This window comes from Microtus oregoni, unplaced genomic scaffold (genome assembly GCF_018167655.1).
Source record: "Microtus oregoni isolate MIOR12 unplaced genomic scaffold, Mior012 000035F_ref0000213, whole genome shotgun sequence".
Classification (NCBI taxonomy): domain Eukaryota; kingdom Metazoa; phylum Chordata; class Mammalia; order Rodentia; family Cricetidae; genus Microtus; species Microtus oregoni.
This window is the reverse complement of record NW_024543094.1, coordinates 11,309,562-11,324,852: the sequence shown is the minus strand read 5'-3', so window position 1 is coordinate 11,324,852 and position 15,291 is coordinate 11,309,562. Positions and strand designations below refer to the sequence as shown.

The 15,291-nt window shown below is 39.3% G+C and overlaps 1 non-coding gene across 1 annotated transcript; it reads left to right on the top strand.

Moving 5' to 3' along the window:
• The first annotated feature begins 11,998 nt into the window (after positions 1-11,998).
• Positions 11,999-12,105, top strand: LOC121432764. Its single transcript, XR_005972220.1, has one exon. It is a non-coding gene; the product is annotated as a U6 spliceosomal RNA (small nuclear RNA).
• Positions 12,106-15,291: the final 3,186 nt, after the last annotated feature.

Genomic DNA, 15,291 nt, shown 5'->3' with positions numbered 1-15,291 from the left:
AGAGAGGGATACTTTGTTTTGACTTTGTTTAGAGTTCTTGTTTGTTGATTTTTTTCTTGCAATTTTTTTTTTATTTTAAAATGGTCTTTCATAGCCCTTTGAACTTTGTATACAGTCTAAGATCACCTTGAACTTCTGATTCTTTAAGTGCTAGAATCAGGTCTGTGCCACGATGTGTAACTTTATAAAGCTCTAGGACAGTGGTTCTCAACCTGTGGGTTACAACCCCTTTGGGGGAGTTCAACAACCCTTTCCCAGGGGTTGCACATCAGATATCCTGAGTGTCAGATATTCATATTATCATGACAGCAGCAAAATTACATTATGAAGAGTCAACAAAAATAATTTCATACAGATAAATCTAAACATATAAATATGAACATACACATATAATGATTAAAAAGATAAATAATAGATCAAATTATCAATACATATTGATAGATGAGAATATAACTCTATTGATAAATCAGTAGATAATAGTTGAGATATAACATAGATGATTAATACATAATGAAATGATTAGTAAATAGATGATAGATAGTAGATAAACAGATGAGTAATAGAAAGACAGATGGAAGATAGATAGATAGATAGATAGATAGATAGATAGATGTTAGGTAAATAGATGATTGGTAGATATGTGAGAGATGGTAGATAATAGATGTTTGATAGGCAGATAGATAGATAGATGATGATAGATAGATAGATAGATAGATAGATAGATAGATAGATAGATCATAGACTTCAATATGCTCAATGAAGAAACTTTTAGAGACCGTGATCAGAGAGAACTAATAACTTGAGAGCTTCTAGGACAGTGTGCTTTCCAGCTAAATACTTCAAGGTTAAAAGAAGAAACATTTCCTGTAGACACTGAGTTAAAGGGAGTTAACAGCAATTAAGTGATTAATAATGAAAATTTGCAGAAGGAAACCATCCTGGTGTGGAAGTTATCTTGTAAAAGAATTCTACCTCTTCTGTATAATGAGAAGAGAGAGTGTACATTTGAAACTGAATGCTAGGAAGTAAAGCTGAGAAGAATAGAGAGGGATATGTAGAGTGCCAAAGGCCAGAGAACGGCATCTGGACATAGTCTGCAGGATGCAGTCTGTGACTTGTTCTCCAGAGCCGTGGGCCTGCGAGTATGGGCCACGTGCAAGTATGTGGCAAATATGTACTGGTACCTATGTTTATATTCTCTCTGTCCAACCCCAGAGCATGGGAACCACAGAGAATTTGGCTGACCCAAGATCAAAGTTCCAAAGGGACTTTTTAGGAACTTTTTTTAGTGGTCCTCCAGTGTTGCACAGCACATCTTGGGAAATGAAAGAGAAAGTTAACTGCCATATTTGTCTTGCAACAAACTTGAAAATGAAGAAAAGTTACACAGAGAAATAACTTAGGTTTGGGAACCAGAGAAACCTGGGCTCATGTTCTTCTGTGTTTGCAAGACTTGTCACTTTGAGAAAATTGTATATCCCGTGTGAGCCTCCAAAATGTAAACTGTCAAATGAGGATCTTTATACCAACTCCTGGACAATTCGCAGGATGCCTCCAGCCAAAAATTAGTCATGAGCCCTCCTCTCCTCCCCTTACCCCATCTCTTACAGCACCTATCTATTCTATCAGGAATTGTGTCAGATTCTACTTCCCCTTCCCAATCTATGTAGAATCAGAATTAACAACTCTGTAACTTCCCAACCCCCATTCTTCTAAGAGTTGTCTCTTTCCTGGACTGTGTTCTTCTTCTCCTGGCTCCTCCCCGTACTTCTTCTCTTGTTTCTCCTGAACATCCAAGTGAGTAATGAGATCCCCCCTTCTCTCTCTCTCTCTCTCTCTCTCTCTCTCTCTCTCTCTCTCTTCACATTTGTGTGAGGGTGCTCTAGCTCATGTGTGCACATGAAGAAGCCACAGGTCAATGCTCAGTATCTTCTTCTCTCACTTTTTTTTTTAATGTTGGAGACAGTCTTCTCACTATACATGGCACTTGCCATTTTAACTAGACTGACTGGCCTAGATGACCCCTGGGTCTTCTGTTGCCACCTCCCCCTATTCCAAGCTCTGGGGCTACAGATGTATCCCCCATGCTCTGAGTTCGCATGGGTCCTAGTGATCCAAACACAAGCTCTGCTTGCACAGACTGCACTTTCACCACCCAGCCACCTCCCTACTTTCTTAAACTTCCAGGAAGTACTAGTTAGTGTCTTTTGTAGGAAAGCAGAGCCTCACACAGGTGTATGGACCCTGCTTCACAGACAGGTGTGCCAGCGTAGGGAGCCTGTAGGAGCTTTTGTCTATAGGTCAGTGCTGGGGGCTGGGAAGCTGCTGGAAAACAATTTGCTCTCTGAGCTTGTAATTTCAAGATAATCATATCTTCCCACTGTAAATTTTGAGATAACACGCTAGTTTAGACAGAAGAAAGATGAGGAGTGGAGAATGAGCTGTTGAGTTCCACAGTGGCTCCACTGTAAGACTCAGATCATTGGTAGGCAGGTAGCAGCTCAAACCAATGACAGTGATTTGTGGAGAGTTTCAGCAAGGCTCCGGCAAGGTCGTATTTTCCCAGCTTTATAAATGACTTTCTTCCTTTCGCATAAAAGCATTAATGATGTGAAGAGGTCACTTACATTTTATTGCATTTTAGGGGAAAATTATATATTACAATTGAATTTGCAAAGTTGGGTATTTTCAAAGGTCATAGAAGGCATGCCTCACAGCTGTGAGGGAGCATTATGAAGCAGGTGTTTTATTGGCTGTCTGAAGGATGAATTTGGGTCTATTATCTGCTTTTGATTTAATTCCTAGACTTTACATGTAGTCCGCCTCCCTTGCTCTTATTGCCTTGATGGCCTTTGATAGGGGTAAAGGCAATGAGCATAACAAGAGTGTAATCCCAGTCACAATGTGCCACCTCTACCTAAGCCAGGGTAGGAGAACAGAGAACATTAATGACACTTAGAAAGTAACTCCATTTCATCTGACAAAATGCAAAAGGGGAAGATATATGCTCTGAGCTGGAACCAATGTCTAAAGGATTCAGTCTGTTGAATATATAATACCTTGAATCTTGTTTCCTGGCAACATGGTCAAGTCTAACTTCTCTGTGGGTATCTACTGTGTCCTGGTTACCTTTCCAACAGTGCCATATTTAAGCCACCCATCTTGCCAATAGTCTATGAGGGTTGAATTTTTTTTAATAGATCAGGAAATTATAACTCATAATAAGACAATACCAAGTAAGGACTTATGATAAGTCTCAAGGCAGGCCTGCAATTACCTGTGTCAGTGACATGTAGGCAAAGAGAATAATGGACATTCGCTGTCTGTATACCCTTGATGCATGAATCAAAACATCAGCCCTATGGAATAGGTGTTATTATTATTCCCATTGCACAGTGACATGGCACAGTCTGCAGAGTTTGAATGCCATGTGCCCACTTCAAGTCTAAATCCCATGCAGTTCCTGGTTGCAGACATCTCAGAGTCCTTGTGTTGGCCCCATGGAGCAGATCTAATTCCTCAGGATGCTGGTAAATACCATGTGCAGATGATTCTGATTTAGGTTTTTGTATGTAGAAGAAAAGCCCAAGAAGAGCTACATCACAATCTCAGAGAAGACTCTCTGAAGATAGCAACTCATTTGTCTCTTGATAAGAGCCAAGTCAAGGGGGTGGGGGACCACATATGCTTAGGAATATGAGTGAATTTTCTGGTGAAAAGTATGAATGGGCTATTGAAGTGCCTCTGCAGTTGAGCACAAGGCCTTCCCTCCCTCATCGCCATCATTCTGCTCCCCAGTAGCAATGTCATACCTGCCTTATAATTCGTGCCTCCGTTTACTTCAGCCTGTTTTTTGTTTGTTTGTGTGTTCATTTGTTTTTTTAACAGAAGACCTCTCATAGTTCCAGTTTGCTTCTGACCATCCTTTATTAAAGTATAACTTTGAACCTTTAATCTTTTCTTCCATTTCTACCTCCAAGCTATTGGAATTTCAGCTGTATGTCATCAGCTGAACTGCCCATTCCTCTAGAGCGCTGATGTCCTTCTGTTGATATAAATACTAAGATGCCACTCAACCTTTGTGGCTTTCAGCAAACATTGCAAGTTCAAGGGAGTCCTTTTCAGGTTCTTCTAGAGTAAACATCTTTTTTTTTTTCTTCTTGTATGCACATTATCTTGACAATATTTTTTCAGTGGTCATTTTACTCTGAAGCCTCTTGAAGGAAAATAGGTCTTTCATATTTATTTGTGAACCTACAAATTGTAAAAAAAAAAATCTGATGGCTAGCAAGGCACTCTCTGTATTTATTATTCATGATTGGTATTTTTCTGTGAGTATTTTTTTCTCTTCACTTAGAATAACATCTTCAAGAATCACAATGTTTTTTTATGTGTTATCCACAAGATACTTTGCAGAGGAAGCATGAAGAAGTCAAGAGATGGGAATTGCATTATGTATTTAAAGGACACTGTGAAAAAATCTTTAAAGCATGTATAATTATGTGTGACATACATAAGGAGTCTAATTACACTCAAGTATATAGTGTTATGCAGAACAATTATTGAAAGTTGGAAATATGCATCTAGTAATCTTGCTTTTGCTGTAAGGAACTTTGATTGCTTCTTTTTGATTGTTTTAATTTAATGGAATTGCTACTTTTGTCCTTGAAGGTGGTATACATTTTACACATGCACACATGTTACTATTTCTTCCATTTAAACTTATTCAAAAGCTTAAAAGAACCGATGTTAAAGTAAAACAAAACTTTCTTCTTTGAGTGCTAACGAATGGATTATAGGAACTACAGAAAATGTACCTGGCATAGCAGCACAAGCATAGAAATGGCTTTTGGTTGGATATATAAAGGCCATATCAGGTTACATAAAGATGGGTTCTAAGCAAGGACTGACAAACTGAAAAGGTTACACAATGCATATATATATAAGTAGGCACAAAAACAGTAAAGTATGTATTTATTTTCTGAAAAAACAATTCAATAAATAGTAAATGTTTGATACTTTTGAGAGGCAGAGTCGTTTTTTTACCTTTATTGATTCTTTGTGGATTTCACATCATGCTTTCTGATCCCACTCATCTCCCTCTCTGCTCGTACCCTCTGCCCTTGCTACGTCCCCCTAAACAAAATCAAATTTAAAAGAAAAACCAAAGACCAAACTAAACAAAGAACCAACACAAAAATTAAAAAAAAAAAATCTTGTCATGCATGGAAGCTGTAATGTGGCCCAGTGAGTCACACAGTGTCCCTTTTAGTTCAGACATCATTACTTGTAAGTGTTCATTGTTATGAGTCATTGGTCGGGTTCGAGGCCTTTGGTTTCTGCCACACCACTGCTAATGGGCTTTCTCTGGGGCACCTCTTGGATATCAGGTTGTTGTGCTGTGTCATGAAGATCCTGTTCTTCTAGATTTGTAGGTTTGTCCCTTTCACATGTTCCAGCAGGTCATAGATTCAGTGGATGCTGGGTTGGGCCAACTCATAGCGCTGGTTCTGGGCCTGGATGGTAGCTGGATTGGTCAGTTCTGTAGCTGAGGAAAGTCCCTCATCATCACCATCCAGGTGAGCTCTCCAGCACTGCCTCAGCTAGGTCACCCAATGCAGCCTACAGCAAGAAGTACCACCAGTTCTCTTGCTCTTGGGCCCTCAGATCTGGGGCCCCCTAACTCATCACCAGGACCAGCACTTTTCTTTTGCCCAGGCAAGGTGCAGGGCCCTCTCTTATGATTATTGTAGGGTGTGTCAGCTCTCCTGATCTCAGCCTCTCAGGGTTGGCTCACCTGAGCCCCACAAGCTGGGTCAGCTCTAGTGTGCTGCTTTCTCATGCACTACAGGAGATCTCGGAAGAGTCTTAAGAGAGGTCATTTTATAGTTCTATCCTTCTTTTTGTTTCTTTTTTTCCCCTTAGTTATCTGTAGAGGCCAAAAGCAGGTGTCAGACACCCTCAAACTGGAGTTAAAGATGGTGTGAGCTGCTATGTGGGTGCTGGGAATTGAACTCAGGTCCTCAGCAATAGCAAGCAGCCAGTGCATATTCTTAATTGTTAAAAATGTCAGAATTTATCTTAGTACAATCAATAACAACTTTTGTCTTTAACTCTATATTGAAAACACAAAACCGAGATTTAAAAATAACTATGTTATGACTTTTTCTGGACTTTGATCAATAGATAAATGTATAGAGTTTACTTTCATTTTGCCAATCATATAAAGTTCTCAAAGTTTTATGCGAGTATTTTAACATCCTTTTACTATTTTTTAGACAAGCGCCACCATTATCTCCATTTCACTTGCAAATTGTTGTGTGATGCGAAGAAGCCACATCGGGTTTAGATGGTTTATGCTGATGGAGAGGTCCTTAGCATCTTCACAAAGGGATGTGGTAGGCAGGACTCCCCGTTTCCAGTGTAATAGGAATCACAACACATTGAAAGCACTTCAATCGGTAGTTTTTAATTTTTTTTTTTTTTTTTTTTGAGACAGGGTTTCTATGTAGCTTGGGAGCCTGTCCTGGAACTAGCTCTTGTAGACCAGGCTGGCCTTGAACTCACAGAGATCCGCCTGCCTCTACCTCCTGAGTGCTGGGATTAAAGGTGTGTGCCACCATTACCCGGCTTTTCAATAGGTTCTTATCACTGAGTAGTTATATAGTTTGGGGGACAAGCACACCAAAATTATAGTCATCATTGTGGTGTCATCACTTGCAAAACGCTTGCAGGAAACAAAGACTAAAGCTTCACCAAGTCGTGGTCACCCTTTTGACAATCTCATCCTCAGAGCACCTTCAATTTTTCGAGTTGAATTTTCTTTTTATCAAAAAAAAAAAAAAAACTTTGAAAAGCAAAATAGGCCAGGTGATGGTGGCACACACCTTTAATTCCAGCACTTGGGAGGCAGACGCAGGTGGATCTCTTTGAGTTTAGGGTCATCCTGGTCTGCTAGAGCTAGTTCTAGAACAGATCCAAAGCTACAGAGAAACCCTGTCTGAGTGGAAAAAAAGAAAGGAAAGAAAAAAAGAAAAGAAAAACAGGAAGATGCTCAAAGATGCTCAAATGGAGGAAAATGCTCACTGGTGTACCTTCAAGATTTTAATGAGGAATTAATCTTAAGAAACAATTGCTTCCTGGGAACCTTATTGCATTCCCAGAACTAAAAAAATTGAGGACTTTTCTAATGGCTTCAGTCACAAGAACTTAGTACATCTTATGAGATCTTCATTCTCTTCAAATGAAGCCCCTCGTGTGGGAACACTTCAGAAAAGTGCAACAGAAGGATGAGATAATTAAATTTTTAAAAAGATTTATACTTATTTTATATTATGTTTGTGTGTGTGTGTGTGTGTGTGTGCGTACGTGTTTCTATGTGTGCAAAAGTGAAGATGACCAAAGAGGAGAAAAGAGAGTGTCAGATTCCTGAATCTAAAGTTACAGGTGGTTTTGAAATCCCAACATGGGTGTTTAGACTGAATTCTGATCCTCGACAAGGCAGTGAACACTCGTAACTGCTAAGCGGTCTCTCAAGCCCCAAGGGTTCATTATTTCAGGAAGGTTCTATCTTTTTTAAAATACCACATACTATTTGACACAATTATGTCAGTTTGTCAACATTTTCAATTTCCTCACTTAAATCTGCTAATGATCCTTTGGCTATCAATCTCTTCAGATCTTTTTCTTTGTTAAAAAGAAGGTGAGTGAACCATCTTGTTGCTCAGAATACAGAATTTTGAGATGGGAATTATGATTTTTGTACAGCAGCAGAGCCATCTTCCACTCATAGTTAGAGCCATACTCGCTTCCTAGAGATACCTGGGAACCAAAAATAAAGAATTCAGGTAAAAGTCACAAAGCAGTCTGGTAGTAAAAAAACTAGAATTCTCTTCAAAAATAGCAGGCATAATAGTAGCCTCTTTGCTTCATAATTTGAGATTTAACAAGGTTTGGGGGCAAAAGATAAGCTGTAGAAACCAGTACAGGTATTTCAAAACATATTCTACTACCAGCTACTGCTTTGTATATTCATATTTATAATCATTTCATAACACTTTCCAGATTTCTTTTCCATTCATGAAACTTCCCAGAGGGCTCACAAAGCAAGAATGAAAATTCAGACCTACTCATAGATATGAAAACAAATAAAATATGGAGATAAGTAATTAAACTATACAAAACCACCCATTTCATAAGAAAACCACTTATGCAAATTATGATTCAGTTTTGACCGATATCATAATTCTTGGCACCAAGAGAAGCCCTGGAGTCATATAAATGAACTCAGAATCCCTTTTTGCTGGCTTCCTCCACAGAACTCACTCCCTTCTTTCCCTTGAAGTCCTCTGTGCAGCAGCTGTCTGTCCCCAGCTCTTGAGTGGCAAGAACCCAGGGCATTCCAGGCACCCTGCTGCGTCCAAGCCACCCCACCACTACCACCCCCTTCTTAGGTTTTCAGACCTTTGTGACTTCTCAAGTATGTGGCCCATCTGGATGCCACATTCTCAAAACTAAAAGCCACTCCTATCACTCTGGCCGAGTTCCACCCGGCTCCACACCCAGATACTTACAATTCCTTTGCAGTCCTGTTCTCAGAGACCCCTATTTATGGAATTTTGCCTCAAAATCTGAAACTGTAGACCATTTGCATATTCAACACTGAGGATTATGCTACGGAAAACCAAGCCTTGTGTACATAGAAGGGAGGATAATTCAACAGAAAGAGGAAACCATAAAGGTCAATTTATTCCAGCTAATTTCACATTAAAGTGAAAAACATAACCTGTTTTCATTTGGCATTTAGGTCATGCCACTAAAGAAATCCTATGCATTTACAATATTGTAGTTTAATATATGACATTAAGAATGTATTTCTCTATAATACTGCATATTTTATTCATACACACACACGCAAACACAAAGATAATGTGAGATTCCCCTCTGTATACTGTGAATATCATTGGTTAATAAAGATGCTGCTTTGGGCCTATTGCAGTGCAGAATAGGGCAAGGCAGGAGTTCCAAGTAGATGGAGGAGGAGAGAATAGGTGAAGTCAAAGAGATGCCATGTAGCCACAGCAGGAAGCCGGACAGAACCTTATCAATAGGCCACAACCATGTGGCGATACACAGATTTATAGAAATAGGAAGCCAGGAATATGCATAAGCAAATAGGTCAAGCAGTGTTGTAATTAATACAGTTCCTGTGTGATTATTTTGGGTGTGAGTGGCTGGGAAACAAAAGAGCAGTCTCCACCAACACACAGTCTTGCAGATGAAAACTTACAAGTTTGAGAAATATGTGATTTATAAGATTCATTTCAAAAAATTGGTATTATTAATACATATTTTATTTTTCCTAACACCTAAATCTGAGCTATAGCCAGGCAGGCCTAGCGGCATGTATCAGTAATCCTAGCACTTGAGTTATTATTACACCATAAACAAGAGTCAAGAACCTACATACCATTGACAACTCAGGGACCTGGGAAACCTTTCTCCCATAGAAAGACAAGTTTGTTCGTAAATTAACCTCTGTAGAAATGTACAATCATTTTATACATATGCAACAGATACTACATAATTCCATTTGTTCTGACCCATAAATGCTAAGGAACCTGGCTACTTCCCAAAGGCAAGCCATGCTTTGACCTGGATAAATCAGAAGGACTAAACTGTGACTTTGAGAGACATCTAATTGTCCCATGTGTTTCTGAAAGTCCTTTTTGAGGTCACTGATTTGGATGAATAACTTTGTCTTTTTGACATAGCTGAGATAGCTGGGTGCAATTGGTGGCACAATCCTATCTAGCCAGAATCTAGTCTGTCTGCTGTGTCTTTTTGCTTCAGAAAACAACAACAACAACAACACAGTGAAGTGACAGGCAAAGGAACAGCTAGACACGCATGGTCCTAGACACTGAAGCTTTGGCTGGAAGAATATGACAAACTGAATTTCTTGGAGAAAATTTGTTGACATTTTCTCATATCTGAAGATGAGGACAAGATTTCAAGAAAGAAATGAGGATAAAAGGGGAGGAGGTAGGTCCTAAATGTTAACATGAGCCTAGGACAGCTCATCAGGGGATGAATTTTGGCCTGAGTCCAGTGAGCTGATCAGAAAGAAAAATGCACTTTCTCTGCAGCTTCCTCTCATACATGCCTCAAGAACCCATGACAGATGACTGTGTTTGCTGTTTGGGGTCTTGGCCAATTCTCTCAACTTCTCCTTTTCTTATTTAGATAAGACTAAAATAATCTGCAATGGCTGTGCTCTCTCTAAATCCTGAATAACCAAGCACAGAACGATGATATCAGGGACAGGGTCTATACACACTGAGACCATGCCATGTCACATCTCAGAATAACAATTTCAAGAGTTCCCAATAAACAAATAGCAGAACTAAGATGGACACTAAAGTTCCCATGACCTTTAAAAATAACAACTTTCAACTTCTGGAACCTGATCATCTTCTATTTGGTCTAGTAAAGATGAGCAACAGCATTGCTTAGATATAAAGATAAGCTTGTGAAGCATCATGGCCAGTCAAGGGTATGCCACCCACCCCTCCAGTCAGCTATATAGCCACAAGTGAACCTATGACCCACAGTGAAGGAATATTAGCTGTACAAGGGGTCAGAATTGACAAGAAAGTATGAAATACCTTTTCCCGAGGGACTGGAAGCACAACACACTCGTCCTTTTCAACTGACAGAGAAATCACACTTGGCAGCAAAGCCTGTGTTCCACAGAGCAGAATTCAGCAATTCATACAGGGAAAGTGACTCTAACGTGGCTGAACGTCTGTAGCTAGCTCTGTGACTCTGGGGATGCGCCACTCCTAGAGTCACTTCTTTAACAAGGCACAAACGGTTCTTTTTTGATTTATTCTAGTTTAAGCTGCATTTCTATCACATAGCTCCAAGACCTACAATTAGCACCCCACGATTTTTTTATGAAACAGCATGTTGTAGAAATCACATAATAACAAAAACTGCAGGCTATTTTCACAGAAGGTCAATATCAATCATGCAAAAATGGCCTCTTATCCATTTACTACTCCTTAAATTCACACACACAGGAAATCAGTGCCCTGTTTTCTAAAATATCTTTGAGTTCTTGTAGGGGGGCCTTCTAATTAAATCATTATACAGTTTAATTAAAATGCCAGAAACACATTGATTTGTCAAGAAGTCGATATGCATTTTAAAGCATTAATTTTTTTAAAATTAGACAGAAAATCTAGAGTTTTCTTTTTTAAGTAAAAATACAGCATGGGACCTCTAAATTTGTAGGGTAGAACTATCATATTCTATAATTCACAGGTGGCATCTATACATATGAATGTTGTGACATCCAGAATGGTGTCTGAGGTTTTGATTTTGTTTTGTTGATTTGGTTGGTTATGTTTTTTGTTTGATTGAGTTTTTGTTGCTGTTGTTTTTATTTTATGCTCTCGTTTTGAAACAGAATCTCATGTATCCCAGGCTGGTCTCCAACTTAATATGCAACTGAGGATGAGGCTGAACCTCCAAGAATGATCCTCCTCTCCTTGGCCACCAGTGGGATAGGACTACAGGTGTGTCTCCCATGCCCAGGTGGATGCCAACCCTGACAAGCAGCTTATTTTCACAGAAACAAGAGATTATTCCGTGTAAAAAGGGGTGGGGGGATCAACCTATCTCAAGTGAAGGTTTCTAAAGAGCACTACTAGAAGATAAAATCATCTGGAAGCTGCTGCAAATACCTTGGTGGAAAAGGGCTGTGGGCAGAGTTAGAAGACCTCCTCTCACATAGAAGCTAAGAAAATAGGAAGGTGGAATCAGGAAAACAGAATGCAGGAATTGTGTGGCCAGAGAAGAACAAGGTCTTACCAAGATAAGAGAAAAGAAAGGGGGGAAATGGCAGTATTGATTAAAACCACTAAAAAGAAATTCTCTATAAACCTTGTTGTGCCATTTTGTACATCAAAATATGATTCAAAAGCTCCAGCAGGTGCTCGCTTCGGCAGCACATATACTAAAATTGGAACGATACAGAGAAGATTAGCATGGCCCCTGCGCAAGGATGACACGCAAATTCGTGAAGCAAAAGCTCCAGCAGGTAACTAAACACATGGAAATGTACATATGACCGAGATTCCCAGGAGGGTAGGATAGATCGAGGAAGTGGGATGGTCATATAGAAAACAGCTCATTGTAGAGAAATGTCCAACATGACCATAAAAAGGAAGAGAATTTACATGGAGGACATGAACTTTGTAGCATCATCATCCCAGGTAGCAATATTGAAGTGACTTACTAATTGCTATTAAAGTGTTGCGTTGCTACAGGCGATGTCGGGAGATGGAGCACCAGGGCACTTTATAAACACTTCCCTTCACTCAGAGTTCTTTGAGATGAGGAGCCATCTGTGAAACTGCTTGCAGCTAAATGGGAGTCTTTAAACAGCTTATCTTCTGATAATGCTGGTTAATCTAGCCTAGCAAAGAATTTCTTTATAACATTATACATGTATATATGTATCTATACGTATCTATGCATATACATGCATACATACTCTTGCATATTTAGATCTTAAAAGTTTCAGAAGTATGTGATTCATAGGCAGCATTGCAAAAGAGGAAATTTAGTAGTATCTGTGATTAACCCATAGTTTGCTTTTCCTAGAACTTCTGCAGAGAACTGAGTTATGTCCAGGCACGGTAGCACACACCTGTAATCCTAGCACTTGGTAGACAAAAGGCAGGATATAAATTTGACATCATTCTTATCAACACTGTAAAACCCAGGCTCAGAAACAAAACCACAGAGGACTGAGCTATGGGCTACTCTCTACACCTTTTCTCTTTTAATGTGTGTGTTCAGATATGGATAAACACATGTATTTAGAAAGTTCCTGCTTCACGTGTATGCAAAGCAGATTGGTGAGCAGGCTTACTGCAAATGTCATTTACATATTCTGTGTGTAGCTCCATTCTGGCAGCCTGATAATAGCAGAGCTTCCAAAGCTTAAGTATATTCTTGGAGTGACCCAATTCACTCAATCACTCCCCAGATACAATGAGAGGCTACTGAAGGGTCCCAGACTATAGCGGATTTGAAGTCTTTGTCCTTATTTCAGGATACCTTTGTTCCAGTAACAATAGGTGACATCCCACATAATACAGTGCCATTTGTACAACTGCCTGCTGAAACTTCCTGTTTAGAATGAGGCAGAGGGATTTCTGAAAAGCCAGGGGAGGCTAGTGAGAAAGAACAACAAACAATGCTGCTATTTCCAGGATTTTCTCTTGTTGGAAATGAAACTAAATGTTTGGAAGTCAAGGGGAAGGACGGAATTTGAAAGGAGAAACCAACATTGACCAGGGACTTGTGGATTTCCACAAGTACGGGTTAAGCAGACTACTCGGGAGGAACGCATACATTCGAAGACAAGTGCACACAAGCCTTCTGCGCAGCTCACATAGCAACCTGGTTAGTTTTCTTGAGATTTTAAACTAGAAATAAAAGTGATAGTTTCCCAAAGATCATCAAGTATAAAAATAAAGCATAGCTTCGCCTCAATATTTTGTTTTCTCACTTTCCCTCTTCCCCTCGCTTTCCCTCCCTTCAAAACTTTAAAACTTCTGACTTACTATGTTCTCAAGAATGCCCTTTAATTCTGGATCCTCCTTTCTATTTCTGAGATTGGAAGTATATCTTGTGATATCAGTGCATATGTTGCTGAGGACTGAATCAAGGACTTTATGTGCACATTATGCAAGCATTTAACCAACCAAGCTACACCCCAGACCAAATTTTTAGAAATGTGGTTTTATACCTTATTCATTAGCATTTAAAACTTGCTAAATAAAGACAGTGGAGAAAAATAAGGTTGTTCTTTTCTTTGCATGTACATGTGTATGAATGTCTCTGTGTGTGGGGAGGGGAGCATATATGTATAGGTGACTTCACAAGCCAGAAGAGGCTTAGATTCCCGAGAGTTAAAGCTGCATGTAGCCGTGAGCTCTCTGAGCCAATGTGAATGTGGGGAACCAAACTCGAGTCCACCAGAAGAGGAGTAGGGGCTGGTAAGAGCTGAGCCGCTTCTCTAGCCACAGGACAGCTTCTTAACAACTATTAGGAAAGAATAATGCATGAGATCCAAAGAGAGACACAATATACACACCGCTTCTTTAGTCTTCTAGTTTCCTGCCATAAAGGAATGTAAGAGATAATTTTCAGAAGATAGATCCAAATATGGGCTGGAAGTAATGAAAGATCACAGTTATTTCATTGTTGTATAGCCATGAGGCACTGGACATGGACTTTTGTTTCATTCTGCTTCATTGGTAGGAGGCAGATGAACTTAGTAGCTGGTTCTTTGGATGTGGAAAAGGGTTAATATGCTGAGCAAATTTTCATCTTATCCCTTAAAAGTGAGCAAAAGGGGCAAAAGAATTTGAAACATCCACTGAAAACTGTTGTATTAAAGCTTGATCCCCAAAACAACAGTGTTTGGGAGTGGGACTTTGGGAATGTAATCTTATCACGAGAGCTTTCACATCATGAATGGATTAATCCATTTATGGATTCATAATTTAATGGGTACTCATTTTGACTTTTTGACTAATATAAAATATAACTTGATAGACTACTGAGTGGTGACAGATACTGTAGAATGTGGGACCTAGTTGGAAGAAAACTATTATTGGGGTCTGCCCTTGAAGGTTATATTTTAACCGATTCTCTGTCTTTCATCTTCCATCTCTCTTCTAGTCCCTTCCTCTCCTGGTTTTCATGAGATAAACTTCTCCCAGGATGTTCTTCTAACAAAGGTCCAGAATCAGTGGAGTCAAAGGACCATGGGCTGAGATGTCTGAAGCTGTGATTCAATTGTATTTTTCCTCCTATAGCTTAAAATTTTAAGGTAATTTGTAATGGAAAGTTTGCTCACATATTAATTCTGTTTGGAATCTTGGAATTTAGTTAAACTGGAAAATATTGGAGTGTTTCCAATATAATTTTCCAACAGAATTTTCATAAAAAATATTTTTGTGGATGATAACATGCATCTGACATCAAATGTGCCTCTGAAGTGGTTCCTGGTTTTATATGGAAAGCAAACAAATCTCAGTTGGGGTTTCTGGTGCAATAGAGATAAGTGAAACCATTAATCTGCATCATTTTTATTTTAGGAGAGAATGTTCTTAAGATGGTGGCCCAAGAACACACCACAGTTACAAAACAAGTTTCCTAACTCTCTGTAAGAGTTCTCGTTTATTTAGAAATTAGTGTGAGACCGAT